The 17353-nt window shown below is 40.3% G+C and overlaps 1 protein-coding gene across 1 annotated transcript in view; it reads left to right on the top strand.

The window, feature by feature from the left end:
• The window catches only part of LOC120543939, a 309254-nt gene that overhangs the window by 63742 nt on the left and 228159 nt on the right, over positions 1-17353 (top strand). The gene's annotated exons all lie outside the window — the stretch shown is intronic.

Raw genomic sequence — 17353 nt, 5'->3', positions numbered from 1 at the left:
GGAGAATTTTTAGAAGTCCATGACCCCATCTTAAACAGGGGTGCCAGTAATTGTGGAGGGCACTGTATGTCTCTCTCTCTTTATATGAGGGACATATGCAATATGTTTAACATGGTTATTAATTCTTCTACTTGCCATATAGATAGATAGATAGATAGATACTTTATTGAACCCCAAGGGATAATATTAGAGAATAATGTAGACCGTATGTTACCAGAAGTGTATAATTGTGTACTTTGCTTTATTGTTCTGCCACTTTAAAACATGTGCGCGATTGTTTTTATGGGAATGACTTTCGATATGTTCGTCCCAGTTTTAACTTACCCCTGTAAGCGTAACATCGTTGTGGGTTCTGTTCTTCTGTGAATGTGAGGAAAGGGGGGAGGGGGGAGGAGGTTATTGTGTGAGGTTTATTACATGTTCATTGAAGCATTGGATGAGATAATGTTTCTATGTAGGTTAACTGTGTGTTTATGTTCATATATCTCTGTAAAATACCAGAAAATAGTTTCCTAAAACCCCAAAGAAGTGTTGTTTTTTATATATATATATATATATATATATATACACAGTGCCCTCCACAATTATTGGCACCCCTGTTTAAGATGGGGTCATGGACTTCTAAGAATTCTCCTTTTTTTAAACAACATAGAACCCAAATGCAAAAAAAGAGAAAAATCCAACCTTTTCTTTAAGTACATTACTTTGGTGGTAAAAAAAGAAATCACACATTTAGAAAAAAAAACTTGAAATCATGTGTACCACAATTATTGGCACCCCTGATGTTAATACTTTGTACAACCCCTTCTGCCAACAAGACAGCACTTAATCTCCTTCTATAACCTTTCACAAGATTAGAGAACACAGAGAGAGGGATCTTTGACAATTCTTCTTTGCACAATCTTTCTAGATCATCCAGAGTCCTGGGTCCTCTCTCATGCACTCTCCTCTTTAGCTCACCCCACAGGTTTTCAATATGGTTGAGGTCTGGGGACTGAGATGGCCATGGGAGGACCTTGAGTTTATGACTGCTGAATCATTTCTGTGTAGATTTTGTCACATGTTTAGGATCATTATCCTGCTGAAAGACCCAGTGACGAACCATCTTCAGCTTTCTGGCAGAGGCCATCAGGTTTTTATATAAAATGTCCTGGTAGTTCAAAGCATTCATAATGCCATGCACCCTAACAAGGTTCCCAGGGCCTTTGGAAGAGAAACAGCCCCAAAGCATCACAGATCCTCCACCATACTTCACGGTGGGCATGAGGTGCTTTTCGGCATACTCATCTTTTGTTTTACACCAGAACCACTTAGAGTGTTTGTTGGCAAAAAGCTCAATCTTAGTCTCATCTGACCAAAGCACACAATCCCAGTTGAAGTCCCAGTGCCGCTTAGCAAACTCCAGACGTTTACGTTTGTAAGTGTTAGTGAGAAAAGGCTTTTTCCTTGCATGCCTCCCAAACAGCTTGTTGGCTTGTGTGGCGTCTGATGTTTTTTTGAGACGTGACCCCAAGATGCCACTCTTTGATGCAATTCTGTGACAGTGAGCTTAGGACTTTTTTTTACTTCTCTTACCATCCCTCCTCACTGTGCGTTGTGGCAAGATAAACTTGGGACCTTTTCCAGCCTTGTTTGTCACTGTTCCAGTTGTTTTAAACTTCTTAATGATTCCTCTGACTGGAGATACGGGCAAGTTAAGGCCAGTGGCTATTTTCTTGTACCATTGCCTGACTTATGAAGGTCGACACACATCTGCCTTACTTGAATTGTGTGTTCTCTTGTCTTTGCCATGTTGACAAATGGGTAAGAGAATTAGGACTCTGTGTCACGTCATATTTATACCCCAGGGAAACAGGAAGTCATGAATTACTATTTAAAAGTTCCTAGATACCCTGACCAACTTTAGCAACTACAGAAAAATATATTTAAAAAATAATCAATTACATTTTTCAGCGGAATTGTTAGGGGTGCCAATAATTGCGGGACACATGATTTCAATTTTTTTTTTTCTAAATGTGTGATTTTTTTTTTTTTACCACCAAAGTAATGTACTTAAATAAAAGGTTGGATTTTTCTCTTTTTTTGCATTTGAGTTCTATGTTGTTTAAAAAAAAGGAGAATTTTTAGAAGTCCATGACCCCATCCTGAGATGGAGAGAGAGAGAGAGAAAAAGAGAGAGAGAGGGGACAAAGAGAGGAGAGAGAGAGAGAGAAGAGAAATGGAGACAGAGAGAAACGGAGAGAGAGAGGGACACAGAGAGATGGAGAAAGAGAGAAGGAGAGAAAGAGGAGAGAGGGACAAGTAGAAAGAGGGAGAGGGAGATAGAGATGGCGAGAGAGACAAAGAAATAGAGAGGGAGAGGTTTAAAAATATCAGCATCAGGGCGTTTCAACATGACAGTATATGCACCAAGAGAAAAAGCTGGAAGATAGTGATGGTCAAATGAAACTTACTTTCTGAGCTCACTAGAGGGCGCTCTCGGTTCAAAATAGGGTTTGAAAACCCATTCATTTCACCTTTTTTTTTTAACAGAGAGCGCCCTCTAGTGAGCTCGGAAAGTAAGAACACTGGTTCACGAAGCTTCATTTGACCATCACTACCGCAAATTCCCATATAAGGACATGACACTTCCTGTGCACCTCCTGGTAGACTGCGTTAGAGATGGTTGTTGGAGCCGCGGTGGAGAAAGTACTGAATCTCAGAAAGCTACTTAAATAACCAAATACAAATAACCAGATACATATTTACTTTAGTAAAAGTAGAAGATCTTCACAACCACAAACAGGGCCTGGCTTTTAAAAGAAGTTCCTATCCTCACCAGAATAAAACGGAAATATGTTGTTAGAATCAGAATGCGGTTGGATTTATTCATGGATGAATTTTATTTTCTGTAACTATGCAAGTAAGCAAATAAAGTGTGCGAAGCAGCGCAAATGGGAAGATGTGAAGAGGTCCAGCCAAACAAATAAGATATGAACGCGTCTTACGCAGCCTGGCGGAGGAGTAAACAATGCTGTGGAGAGAAATTGATGGCTACTATGATTTAAAAACGGGAATAATAAAAAACAAACATTTTAATTTTTCACGTTTACCGGAGGCTGTATTACCGAGGGTCAGCGGCACTGCGCCCGGGCTCTGGAGCACCGGAGCCAGCTTGGATCAGCGGTGCCACATACATATATATATATATATATATATATACAGACCCTTTCCAAAAAGTTAGAATATCATGGAAAAGTTTATTTATTTCCATAATTCCATTCAAAATGTTAAACTTCCATAGATTATAGATTCACGGCCCACAACTTCAATGATTTCAAGTATTTAGTTGTACATAATTTGGGCTTCCAGCTCATAAAACCCACGAAAACAGGATTTCAAAAAATTAGAATACTGTGAAGAAATCCCCATGTACTTCTCAGTTTTTGCAGAAAAAAAAGAGATTAGGATCACATGAAATCAATCAAAATATGGTACTTTCAAAACGATACGTCAATCTTCAATACTTGGTAGGGAATCCCTTTGCCCTAATCACTGGCTCAATGCGCCGTGGCATTGAGCCAGTCAGCCTGTGGCATTGCCTGGGAGTTATGGAAGCCCAGATTTCCTTGATGCTTGCTGTCAGCTCTTCTTTGTTTTTGGGTCTGGTGCCCCTCATTTTCCTCTTGATAATACCCCATAGATTCTCAATGGGGTTTAGGTCCGGCGAGTTGGCTTGCCAGTCAAGCACTGTGATGGCATGGGCATCAAACCAGGTTTTGGTGCTTCTGGTGGTATGGGCAGGGGCCAGGTCCTGCTGGAAGATGAAATCTGCATCTCCATAGAGATCCTCAGCAGAAGGAATCATGAAGTCCTCTAAAACATTCTGGTAGACTGATGCGGTGACCTTGGATTTAAGAAAGCAGAGTTTACCAACACCTGCACTGGACATTGCACCCCAAAATCATGACTGACTGTGGAGATTTCACACTGGACCTCAAGCAGCTTGGGTTCTGTTCCTCACCCGTCTTCCTCCAAACCCTTGGACCTTGATTCCCGAATGAAAGGCACACTTTACTTTCATCGGAAAAGAGGACCTTGGACCATTGGCCAACAGTCCAGTCCTCCTTCTCCCTGGCCCAGTTGAGACGCTTCCTACGTTGGCTCAGGCTCAGAAGCGGTTTGACCCGAGGAACCCAACAGTTGTAGCCCATCTCCCGGATGAGTAGTGTGTGACACTCAGTTTAAAACATTCATGCCCTGTAAAATTTGGGCTGATTTCTTCACAGTATTCTAATTTTTTTAAATCCTGTTTTCGTGGGTTTTATGAGCTGAAAGCCCAAATTATGTACAAATAAACAACTAAATACTTGAAATTGTTTAAGTTGTGGGCCCTGAATCTATAATCTATGGAAGTTTAACGTTTTGAATGGAATTATGGAAATAAATAAACTTTTCCATGATATTCTAACTTTTTGGAAAGGGTCTGTATATATATATATATATTAGGGCCGGGACTCGATTAAAAAAATTAATCTAATTAATTACAGGCTTTGTAATTAATTAATCGAAATTAATCGCATTTTAATCGCATAAATATTTGACCTGAGAACAGTGAGAAGTAATTTTTTTCACATGGATTTTTAGTATACCGTTGAATGACTGAATACATAAGCTTAAGCAACAAAATATTGTTTATTTTTGTTCAACCAAGTCCAGCAGACCAGTGCAATTTTTGCCATTAAGTGTAGCAGTAGCATATTTAGAAATATAGTACATTTCAAAAATTCAGGTAGCCTATAGGTAGGTAGACCTTCTTTAGTAAAACACAATACTTTCAAGTCCATAAACCAGTCATCTGGTGGAGTGTAGGTTGGGTGTGGATCCTTGTAGAGCCCTGCACGGGCCAAAAACTCCAGCCCTAACCCGGCCCTGGCCCGTGGTGTTCAAGCCCTACCCGACCCCAGCCCGACCCTAGACCAACATCAATCAATTTTAAGCTCTCTCTGACGCGCGCGCTCTTTGATGCGCTCTCTCTCTCTCTCTCTCTCTCTCTCTGACGCGCGCTCTCTGATGCGCGCTGTCTCTCCTACACACGCAAACACACACACGTCACACCTTCTCCATAAACAACATGAAATCAAGGAGAAGGTTAACTTTTCCTGCTACAGATTCCCCACCGTGGTCAGAAAACACAGGGGAGACACTTTGTTTCTCTCACTATGACTCTAGAGTCGCTACTTGCTCCGATCGCCGGCACTCTCTCACTTCTCCCTCTACCACACACTCCCCCCACACACACACACACACACACACACACACACACACATGCGGCTCAACGCAACCACCAGCGCACAAGTATAAACATCAGGCCACTTACATAGGCTACGGCGAGAGCTCTGCGTGGCGCCTCCGCACAACTGTAAAACGGCCTTAAGATGGGCGCAATCAGTGGGGAGAAACGCTAAAATAAGCCAGAGTCCGACCCGAGCCCGATCTGTAAAAAACGGCCCGAGCCCGGCCCGGAATGGGGCTTAGCCCGCCGGGCCCCACGGGCTGCAGGGCTCTAGATCCTTGTACTGCCGAGTCGGGGTAACGCGTCCACGCTAGCTGCTAAATGGCTCGATGTGCGCGGTGATGTGCGAATTCCTTGTTGCATAGCTTGCACACAACCATGCTCTCTTATCGACGGCTTCGATCCGTTCGTTTTTATAACAAAAGGTCCCATCCGCGGGCCAACCAAAGCGGTCTCGTCAGCTTCTTCGTTCATGTTCACCGTGGTTTGTTGTTGTCTTAGTTGGTGCGCCAGTATAATCGGTCCCGAAACTCATCCAGTGAGAAATGTCCGCGGTGCAAAAATAAGTGTGATTAAAATGCATAAAAAATTAATTTTTTGTGTAATTAATTAACGCATTAAAGTCTGTAATTAATTAATCTTAATTAACGCGTTAAAGTCCCGACCCTAATATATATATATATATATATATATATATATATATATATATATATATATTATATATATATATAATATATATATATATATATATATATATATATATATATATATATATATATATATATATATATATATATATATAATAATCTACGACCAACCAAACTTCACTGGAGAGACAAATGTGTGACGGTCAGGAAGCGCTTTTGGCAAGGGGAAAAACTGAGTAGAAAGTATAGATAATTGCTGTAAAATGTAACAAAGTAAAAGTCAAAAGTAGGCTATGCACTATTGAGTCTACTTAAGTAAAGTACAGATACGTGAAAAATGTACTTAAGTACAGTTACGAAGAATTATTACTTTGTTACAGTCTACCACTGCATTTTGGCCCTATAAATAGCGATCAATCACCAAATAACGCAGGATTTAATCAGTTTAATTGCTGATGTAATTTGCAGTGTTGGTGTTTTTTTGCATAATATGATTTTTTTTTCAACAAATGATCAGAAATACATTACAGTACAATACTATCATTGTACACGACTGTAGAATTAAATAAAATGCAGTAACCAATTATTTGGAGCAAAATGTCATAACTCAAATGTGCGTAAGAGTGCTTTTCAGTGTTAGTACATTTTGTTCTTAGCTTCTTAGCTGCTGTATGGTTTCGCAATATTTTCTCCAATGTGACCTCAGGCCCCAATCTAGAACCTGGCGCAGCGCAAAGCCCAACGCAAGAGTGTTTGCAAGGTGAAGACAGACACAGTTGTCAACTTCCCATCCAGCACCAGCGTTGTTTAAATAACAAATGCACCTGCGCTGTCTTTGCGCATATGGGCGTTCTGGTCTTACAGGGAGTGTAGGGAGTGTGTTCAGGTTGCACCTTGAACAACTTGCTTTGCTTGTTTTCAAGCCATGGTGTCCCTCTCTTTCTCATGGGTGGGCCAAATTCTCTGGGGGCGTGCAAAGTAGAGAAATGGGAGGTAACCTTGCTCCTTATGATGTCATGAGGACGAGATTCCAGATCGGCCCATCTGAGCTTTCATTTTCTCAAAGGCGGCGCAGGATACCCAGGGCTCGGCTTGCACCTATCGCCATTTCTAGCCACTGGGGGACCATAGGCAGGCTGAGTAAAATCATACTAATTATTAAAATGAAAGTGAAAGTGAAACATTATTAAAAACCTCATAAAAATAACTTTTCATGGGACCTTAAATGAAGACACTAATTACAACCCTTTTGAACGATGCACCCGGACCCTTTTTCTGCAGTCAAACTAGCAACAGTGGATTTGGACACGCCCTAAACGCACCTGTGCAAGACACTTCACGTGAGTTGTGTGTTTTATTATGGTACTACATGTAAATACATCCTTGTAAAAGTCCTGCAGTAGTAGAGAAATACTACAGACCAATGTGGTACGAGCATATAATGTAGTGATGCAGTGACGATCTGTCACATTTACACAGTTCCACTTTCATACCTGGAAGCTGCCCAGTACAACAACAGTCTGCTCTGCTGGCCACTGAGCAATACATAGCTGTATAAATACAGTCCTTTATATATTAAGTATATATCAATTATATATCTCAATCATTAGTAACAAGTTGGCAGAATTGGATGAGCAATTCACAGGGCCTGCATCCAAACAGTGCAGTACTGTCAATACTGTAATTTGTAGTCTTAAACGTGGTACATGGGACCATAGGAACATTATCTGATAAAAAGTAGTACATTACAATAAAGGTGGTACATTGGAGCATAGAAACTGTCAAGTCTAGTCCCTTTGTCAAGTTACTTTGATTAGTTGGTTTCATGTTTCTGTAGTTTGTTTTTCCATTTCCTCTTTTTTTAAGTCTGTGTTTGTGTACTGTTGGCGGGTGAGTTGCGGTTTCACTGTTGCTGAGTTTTTTCTTGTGGTTTTCATGTCCCTAGTTTTCCCTGTGATTTGTTGGAACTTGTTTTTGCTCTGCCAGTTCTGGACACCCTTTTGTTGTAGTTTTCTTTTTAATAAATTATCAACTCTGAGCTTAACTGCCTTTGGGTCCAAGCCTCGCTACTTACCTTTGTGACAGAAACATTGTCTGATAAACAGTCGTACATTACAGTAAAGTAGTGGTGCAACGGATCGTCATTGATCCGTGATCCGTTCGGATCAATATCTTCGGTTCGGTACACACGTGATCCGCGGATTGATTTCTGAAAAAAAAGAAAGTTGTGCGCATGTTCAGTCCACACACAGCGTGGTCATGGCGAGCGGAGGAACGGAGGAGATTGAACGCCCCGCGTCATTTAAATCCCCACATCAAGCACGACCACGCATTTAAAGAGACATCACCCCGGTGTTTCACTGACGGGAGTGAAAACGAAAGCTGCTCAAGAACCGCTTATCACCGCGGCATTTAAGCAGCCCCTTGTTGCACAATCAGACCGGGCTAAAGCCATCACAAACGCATTCGGTGTGTTTATAGGTGCAGACATGACGCCATATTTGGTTGTGCAAAACGAGGGCTTTAAACACATGCTGAAAAGTGCTTGAGCCACGTTACGACATCCCGTCGCGCACCCACTTCAGCGAAAAAATTGTGCCAGGTCTTTATGAGGAGGAGAAGAAAAAGTTGTGGATGAACTTTCCCGAGCATCCTCTGTTACGCTCACGACAGACGGGTGGACGTCCAGGGGAACGGAGAGCTATGTGATGATAACCGCTCACTTCACCACAGAAGACTGGGAGCTGAGAAGTCCGGTGCTGCAGACACGCCCCCTCTACGAGAGTCACACAAGCACTGATCTTGCGCAGGTACTGACACAAGCAGTGGAGGAATGGAAGATTAAGAGGCCCAGTAGGCTACTAGTAATATCCCAGTCACAACTGATAATGCCAAAAATCAAATGAATGCAGTGAATGAGGCAGGACTGGGCCCACAGATTGGGTTATTTGCACATGTAGTAAATTTGGCATCACAGAAGGGAATCTCGGTCAATAGCATGGACAAAAAGAACAAACTTATGTTTATTTCTCTTGTCTTTTTTTTTTTTTGCTGATCCGAAAAATTATCCGATCCGTGACTCTGATCCGAAAAACAATCCGAACCGTGAGTTTTTTGATCCGTTGCACCCCTACAGTAAAGGTAGTACATGAGACCATAGAAACAGTGTTTGATAAACAGTATTACATTACAGTAAAGGTAGTACATGGGCGCATAGAAACAGTGTCTGATAAACAGTAGTACATTACAGTAAAGGATGATGAAATATTACATCCATAGATAATGTAGTCTATTTGGTGATCCACACTACAGACTGATCTCATAAATTGGCCAATTTGTATTCCGTCTTTGCGTGTTATCAAGACGCATAATCGCATTTTTGCATGCATATCAACGCAAATCGGCCGCCTCGGGATTGAGTAAGGAGGTAGGTTGGGGTGACGGATGGGTAAAACACAGGACTTTCACCTGGGAGAGCTGGGTTCGTGTCCTGCGTGTGGTGATTTTTCAGGCTTTTTTTTTTTAAATAAGCCTTACCCAATGTTTCTTTCCTAAACCCAACCATTTATTGTTTTCCTAAGCGTGTTTTTGTCATTATTTTCCGTGTTTTTTTCACTGTTTTGTTACTAAAGCCTTTCCCTGTGTTCTTTTACTAAACCCAACTTTTTTTTTTTTTTTAACAGCCGTGTGACGTAGTTCTTGCGATAGTACGTTGCTTTCTCGCTATAACACGCAACGTGGCGAGGCCACGTGGTGGGTATGTTTACATCAGCTGTATACAGCATAGGCATGGATAGCTGAAAATGGCGTACAATAACACGCCATTTTGCTTTATGAAAGTGGCGTGTATATTTACGCAAAGTCATGATGCCATGTTGCACACTAATTGGTGACAATGAATCTCGTTATCTTGAAACTTTCATGATCTAAACATGGAATATTGTTTATCTTTACATACAACTATGAATTAAGAGTAATCCAACAGTTACTTATCATTTTGAGCAGTTGTATTGATTGATAGATGATTGTAATGACATGAATAGATAATCATCTGAAATGTAATGTGTATATTGCCTTTTGAAGTAGTAGTACTTTGATGTTAAGTTTTGTCATATTGAACAGGTGATTTTTGTTAAATGAAAAAATGATCGTAGATTTGTGTATTGTATCAAAGCAATTAAAGTGTTATTTTTGAAAAATTTGCATTTCGATCATTGCTTGATCAAAATGTTTGTGTCTAGAGTTTTAAAAAATAACATCAAGGTTCTGAAATTAGTGCCAAAGTGAAGTGTTTCTATATTAATTTCATCATTGGTCTGATTCAGATATCTCACTCACCTCCAGAAATGTTCTCCAATTAGCCTTTTCAAGTATAGATTTCCCGCGTGTGCCTTCACAAAACATAGTTGGGGGGATGTCAACAGTTGTGTATGTGTGTGTGTATGTGTCTGTGTGTGGGAAGTCAGAGGAATGAAATAAAAAAGACGGCAGAAAGAAGCCAAGAGGGTGAAATGAGTGTGATTTGGCGAACTGATTTCTGAGAGCAGACAGATAATACATACAATAGAGATGACACAACTAACTTTTTGCATAAAAGTGTATGGACTTTTATTAAATCAAAATAGTTTCTTATTTTTATGTGTATTTCCCCTGATTGCCAACACCTAAAACAGAGCTTTTCAAAAGCTCAAAGGTTTGGTCATCATTGTTCTCTGTGTGATTTCAATACATTTCTGTGAGATTTAATTTCCATTTAGTCTTTCCTTTTGTTTTTTTAGTCATTTAACAGTTTATACATCCATGTGACACCCCTGCATATCCTGATAGCCCAGGTTCTCCTGAATGAAATGATGTCTAGAACTTGATTGAAATTATACAAGCAATATAACACAGGGAGACCTCAGAGGAGAAAAGTGGAATATTTAGTCATAAATTTCTTTTTTCTTTTTTAAGTCTGAATAAAAGTCTAGAAAAAGTATTGAACTGTGTACCCACCCCGATTACTTAAGTGTAAAATGTTGAGGTACTTGTACTGTACTTGAGTCTTTTTTTCTGGAAATATTGTACTTTTTACTTTAAATACATGAAATGGTTTACAGTGTAACTACATTTATGGAGACTTTTGTTTACTCAAATCAAATGATGATAATTTATTATTTACAGACACAATATCACTAAACTCAGGGCTGAGACACATAATGCCACACTCATATTTTAAGAGGAATCATCCTGGCACAGGCAACACAGAATAGCTGTGAAACATGAAGTGATGCAATTGCAGATGCCACTGCAGTCGCAGCCACTGGTGTCGATGTCAGTGAGGTCGATGTCAATGTTGTTGATGGCAGTCTTGACGGCAGTCTTTGTGGCGGTCTTGATGACAGTCTTGATGATATCTAGGAGAGAGACAGAGAGAGAGACAGGGAGAGAGAGGGAGAAAGACAGGGGGAGACAGGTTATGTGTTCAGCAAGAATTGTTACCAAGTCCAATATCTAAATGTCATTAAAAGCAAAACTATATAATCTGTAAATTTCATATATGTGACAATATATATATATATATATATATATATATATATAAATATTAGGGGTGTGCAAAGCAGCCGGTATTTGTATCTGTATTTGTATTTGTTGAGGGGGGAAAAGTATTTGTATTTGTATTTGTATTCGAGTAAAATTCAAAATAGGCGTAAAATTCCAGTTTATTTGCATTACACTTCTAATTTATGTTAAAGTGTAAGTATTCTTTAATTATATCCATTATAATAATTATAATAATAATAATAATAATAATAATAATAAATTGAATTTATATAGCGCTCTTCATGGACTCAAAGTCGCTTAATTATGCCAGCTAATATAGGTGATTGAAACTGACTTGCAGGGGCAGAACATGGCTGTGATGATGATTTGGTGCTGGTGGGGGGATTTGTGCTTGTGGGGGGGTTGGCAGACAGTACCAGGAGGAGAGGATGCTTTAAGTGCATGCGATTATGCATAGCAGATGTTGACAGATGTTTGATATCTCTGCCTCTGCTTATTTGACTTTTGCACACATTACATATCACTTTGGTTTTATCTGCAGCACTGACTGTAAAAAGCTTCCACACAGAACAAGTTTTTTTGGCTGGTGGAGGACCAAGATATGGCTCAGCAGCAGCCACACTCTTTTTTATTTGGTTGCCCAAATCCATGTGGGGAGTTTCCGCTAAGTTAATGAGTGACGGGTAGCTATGCTAAGGTTAACTAGCCTAGCCTATAGCCTGCTGTCTGCAAAAGACAGAGTAACTTAAACGTACCATATAACTCCCACAAGTGCATACAATTCGACACAACTAGACAATCATTTTTTTAACCTTTTTAACCGAACGTTAACGTTACTCTGTCAACAGACTATTGTCTAAATGACCGAGCTAACAGAGCTACGTAAACAGAGCGAACATAAGAGCACCCGACTGCAGACGTCAATAACGCAGCGTAATGGAATAATCTCCCGATCAAACTCCGCTTCCCGAAAGTTATAAACTGCCTCCGGAACCCAGTTAAGGTACAAAACATCTATTCAACAAAAATAGTGATGCAGTTAAGTGTTTTTTGGCTCAGCCGAGCCCTCTCTGTAACAGTGTGGAGCAGCCTGTGTCAGTCACCTCTTTTACTCTTTTCCCCGACACCTGAACGTCACTCACTCACTCATCCGGGCATGCACTGCCGTCTCATGAGGAAACGCAGCTTTTTGATATAAAGTTTTTCTTGTTCCCGAATACAAATATTTTTGAAAGTATTTGTTCGAAATAAGTATTCGTAAAAAACACGTGTTTTGTGCCTTTCCGAATACCGTATTCGGGTTCGGCTCCACCCCTAATAAATATATATATATATATATATATATATATATATATATATATATATATATATATATATATATAAAATCACCTCTGTCTCTGCCTCCTCTTCCTCCTCTGCCTCCATGGGCATTCATATTTATAGATGGATGGTTGGATGGATGGATCTGAGAGAGCAAAGCAGAAATAGTTAGCATATCATGGAGTAAAATTAATTGATTGAAGTGTTTGTTGATATTTTCTATAACAGGTTCAGGTTATTTCTATCCGTGTGCCATCTACTGAAGCAGGGTTTAGACTTTATGGATCTGAATCTAAATCTGGTACGTAAAATGGTTTTATGTAGCATTTGTGTACATTTGATTTTCAGAGTGACATTGCAACCCATCTAATAATAATGATAATGTTCTTTGTGTCACTGTTTGAGTGGTTTAAAGAACCGGTTAATGAAAGAACTTTATTCTCCTCTTTAACCTTCTCTCCTCTTTAACCATCCTCCGCAGAACTGCAGGGGAAGGTCTGGCTAATAAACATTCTGGGATGGCAGATAAATGAGACCTTGTTCCCATGGATATTTTGCTTTGTTTCACCCACCAGCACACGGCCCAAAAGGTTCCTAGAGAGCCTGAAAGACGAATTTACCTCAAAGTCAGATTTCCAATTGGATAATGAAAATCAGCAAGTAAATTGCTTTAAAAATTGGGAAAAAAATGTCCTTTAAAATGGGATTAACTGTTGCTACAGAACATAACTATTAATAGTCATTATAAACTAAACGATAAGACACAATTTACATTACAGAAATATGAGTCAACTCATTCTACAGAGTTGCATCTGCAAATCACTGCCAGACTCCCTCCATAAATCTCTCATTTTAGTGTTTTCAGGATCATCTGTAAGAATTAACATTTATGATGATTTACAAAGACAAAGTTTTGAATCTTTCATTCGGCTATCATCAAATTTACCACGCCATGCAGATATAAAAGAAATTTAAACTTTTAGAAGTTTTTCCTGATTTCATTTTACGTGAGGTTTTAGTTTTAACAGCACACACTGATTAAAATAAATGTGGACTTCATTTCAAACAGCTGTTACAAAATTAAGCAAAAATGTAAAAAAAATACAAATAAATGATTAAACGTCTTGTGAAGCATTGATTCCTGAAAGTCTTGACTACTTCTTAAAAGATTTGTATTTTCAGTGGAGTCTGGTTCTGAATCTGAACTTACCTTCAAGTATTTGACATACTTTAAAATTCTCTCTCTCTGCTGTCTCGCTCTGCTGATTGAAGGATCGATTGTGCGCAAGGAAACTGCAGCTGCACGAGGATAAGGGTGCTCTCTCTCTCTCTCTCTCTCTCTCTCTCTCTCTCTCTCTCTCTCTCTCTCTGTGTGTGTTCAGAGAAAAAAAAAGTAAAAAAAAGTCCTTCTGTCTGACAAAGCAGGTGGAGAACAGAATGTGATTTTGGAGCTTCTCTCGCCAGGGGCGCAACTAACCAGTGTCAGAGGGGTATGCTGCAACAATTTTGGCGTTTCCATCTCTGTCTGCACTCATTTTCCCCAAAAAAGGACACAGTGGATACGTTCTTCAAATCATACTGGACATTTAGTTTTTTGTGGTCCAACTAACTCTTACCTGATGTCATCACTGGTTTCATCTCTACGTGATGTCATCACTGGTCTCATCTCTACGTGATGTCATCACTGGTCTCATCTCTACGTGATGCCATCGCCGACCTCATGTCTGTCTCATTCAGTCCTTGCCTGTGTTCTTCCCCACTAAGACATATTGTCAAACAGACATTATGTAATAGATTTTCCATGTTAGTTTTTCCATATTAATAATATTAAGAAATTAATCTGTTGGTATCAAGTGGCTCCCCCTATGCTTCCACCTAATGTTAGACCTACCTGTTGCCTTCCCCTGTCTTTCCTGATCCACCATCCTCACACCTTAATGAAATGAACTCACTCTTAAATATAGCAGCCTACATTCCATTCTTAAATCAGCCTAGTGATGGCATCAGATAAGACAACTATTTTGCATTAAGGTTGGGCTCTTGTTGAAATTACGTTTAAATTTTGGATTTTAAAAAGTACACATATGGAGAGCCACTTAGCACAGACCTTTAAAGAGAGAGAGAGAGAGATGTGATCCTGTAATTACAGCTTCTATGTTACCCAAGAAATGTAACTATAGTCTGTAGGCCTGACAGCACAACATGAACAGCTAATGCTAAAACAAAATCTATGAATGAACCGTTGGTAAACCAGAGTTATATCATTAGTTATGTTTTCCATCTTCTTGTCATTTATTGTACATGCTACCTTATATTTTCCAGTTTCCAGCTCAACAACCTCAGTTTTGCGTATTCTAAACTATACATAGCTAACAATAATTCCTTCAGTTTCAATAGGGCCTTCCCCGCTGTCGGCGCTCGGGCCCTAATAATTCCTTCAGTTTCAATAGGGCCTTCGCCGCTTTCGGCGCTCGGGCCCTAATTAAAGATGCGAGCAGCGATGGACAGGCCCTCGCGCCTCTGCGTGCGTCTGGATTACCGGCGGACGCCACTCCTTGTGACCGTGAATTTGCGCGGCACTCAGACTCCGCAAATCATCACCAATGAAAAGGGAACTCCCCGCTGAGTTCAATGATACCTCACACAAGACCCTATGTCATACGGTTCATTAGCTGTGAAAAGGGGCGTGGCTAAAGCATAGGTGGCCGGCTCAGTATCACATGTAGACCACACATTCTAAGTTTGAAAAACTTTTGAATAAAAACCCTTTGACATGTATCTGCTGTGTGAGATGTGAGATGATGTTACACACACACGCACACACACGCACACGCACACACACACACACACACACACACGCTGGGGTCACATTGACCCCAAAGGACGAGGCGACCGAGGTTGACGTGAAACGATACACGAAAGGGTCCCGGGGACCCGAAGTGCAACGCCGGGGTAGTAGGACAGTACATACACTAAATGAGTCCCCGTGACACGAAGGACAACACAAGGGCTAGACATGCTTTTACCTCGGCTATCTGCGCACTCCCAACAGTAAGCCCTTTTTCTCTCTCTATTTCTTTATCATTTCTTTTAAGGATGTAACCGCAATAGGCGTTTTCTCCATCCTCTTTTCTTTTTGACCCGTCTGTGTAACGGACCCAGCTTGCTTCGTTTAGCAGTTCTGGTTCCGTTGGTTTTACTTTCTTTCCTGATTTTACTACTTTTACCAAGGGGTCCTGAAGCATGATTACCCACGCATCCCATCTCCCCTTTAATCCAATCAAATTTACTAACATCCGTTATCTTTGGGGTCAATTTGACCCCAGGATTTTAAACCTCCAGAAAATGTTGGTAATTAAAAAACTTTTATCAAATTTTTATGTTGATAGCCTATAGCCTAAACTGGCAACTAGAAAATGTTGACAGCACCTCCACCTCCCACCTCCCCCCCACACACACACACACACATCCAGAATACCTATTACGTGACTATTGAAACATATGAAAATCACTACAAAATCTCCCTGATTCAACTTAAATTGAAAAGAAATGCAACCAGACCTTCATCCACAGTCACGTGGGGGCCTGGATTGTAGAGAAAGGGTAATCGCTGCACCCACTTGTCCCATACATCCCGTATTGCTGCCAATTTGTCACAGAAACAAAGACAAAGTGGCTGGAAATATTGCCCTTCCAGTTTCAGCATTCCAAAGGCTTGCTGTTGCTTTACTTTTTGACTTGTATACTCCTGCCTAAATGAGCAACCCAATGTAGGCATGGAGGTCTGTCACATCCACATCTTTCCAACTGTCCACATACACACAACTTCCCTCTAAATTTGTCATCTCAAGTATATCTTTTTCAACTGATGGTGTCATGAAAAGCTCAAATGCTGATTCGTGAACATGGCTGACAGCATATCTGGGGGGGGGCCTGGAATCATTTTTATCACATTAGCAGCACTAAGTCTACCCTGTTGTTCAAGTGGGGAGAGGGACCATAATAATTTTGGAAGGTAATGTGTCTGCTGGTGGTTGAGAGACAACAGAAGGGTCAACCCCAAGAGTCTCATTGTATTCAGAGGAGGATGCCTCATAATCAGGGTCCTCCTCAACATTATCCTCAGTCTCGGACACATTCTCCTCTATGTCACTTTCAGTGTCAAAGAGCTGTGACAAAACTTCACTGACAGAAAACCGTTTCTTGCAGGCCATTTTCAAATGAAAGTGAGTGTACAGAGAGAGCACATCGCGCACCAAGAGAAATGGTTTAGAAGGCAGCGGTGCCTGCGTGTGAGCTTTTATATGTTCACCCATCCCCTGTGTATCATGTGATACAAACCATCACTGCGAGAACCATATTTTTCCTCCCTCAGAGTGCGGGAACAATATTTTTTTAGGGGAATTGAAGATTGTGAAATTGGAACAACCTGCATGTGAAAGTGACCTCAATATCAGCCAAAACAATCTCAGTAAATTTGTGTAAAATTTTCATATTTTCTATGTTTTTTACAGCTAAAATTGACCCCAAGGAACACTGATGCGTACAAAATGCATACAGGACATTG

This window comes from Perca fluviatilis, chromosome 16 (genome assembly GCF_010015445.1).
Source record: "Perca fluviatilis chromosome 16, GENO_Pfluv_1.0, whole genome shotgun sequence".
NCBI lineage: Eukaryota > Metazoa > Chordata > Actinopteri > Perciformes > Percidae > Perca > Perca fluviatilis.
This window is presented reverse-complemented; position numbering and strand designations above follow the sequence as displayed.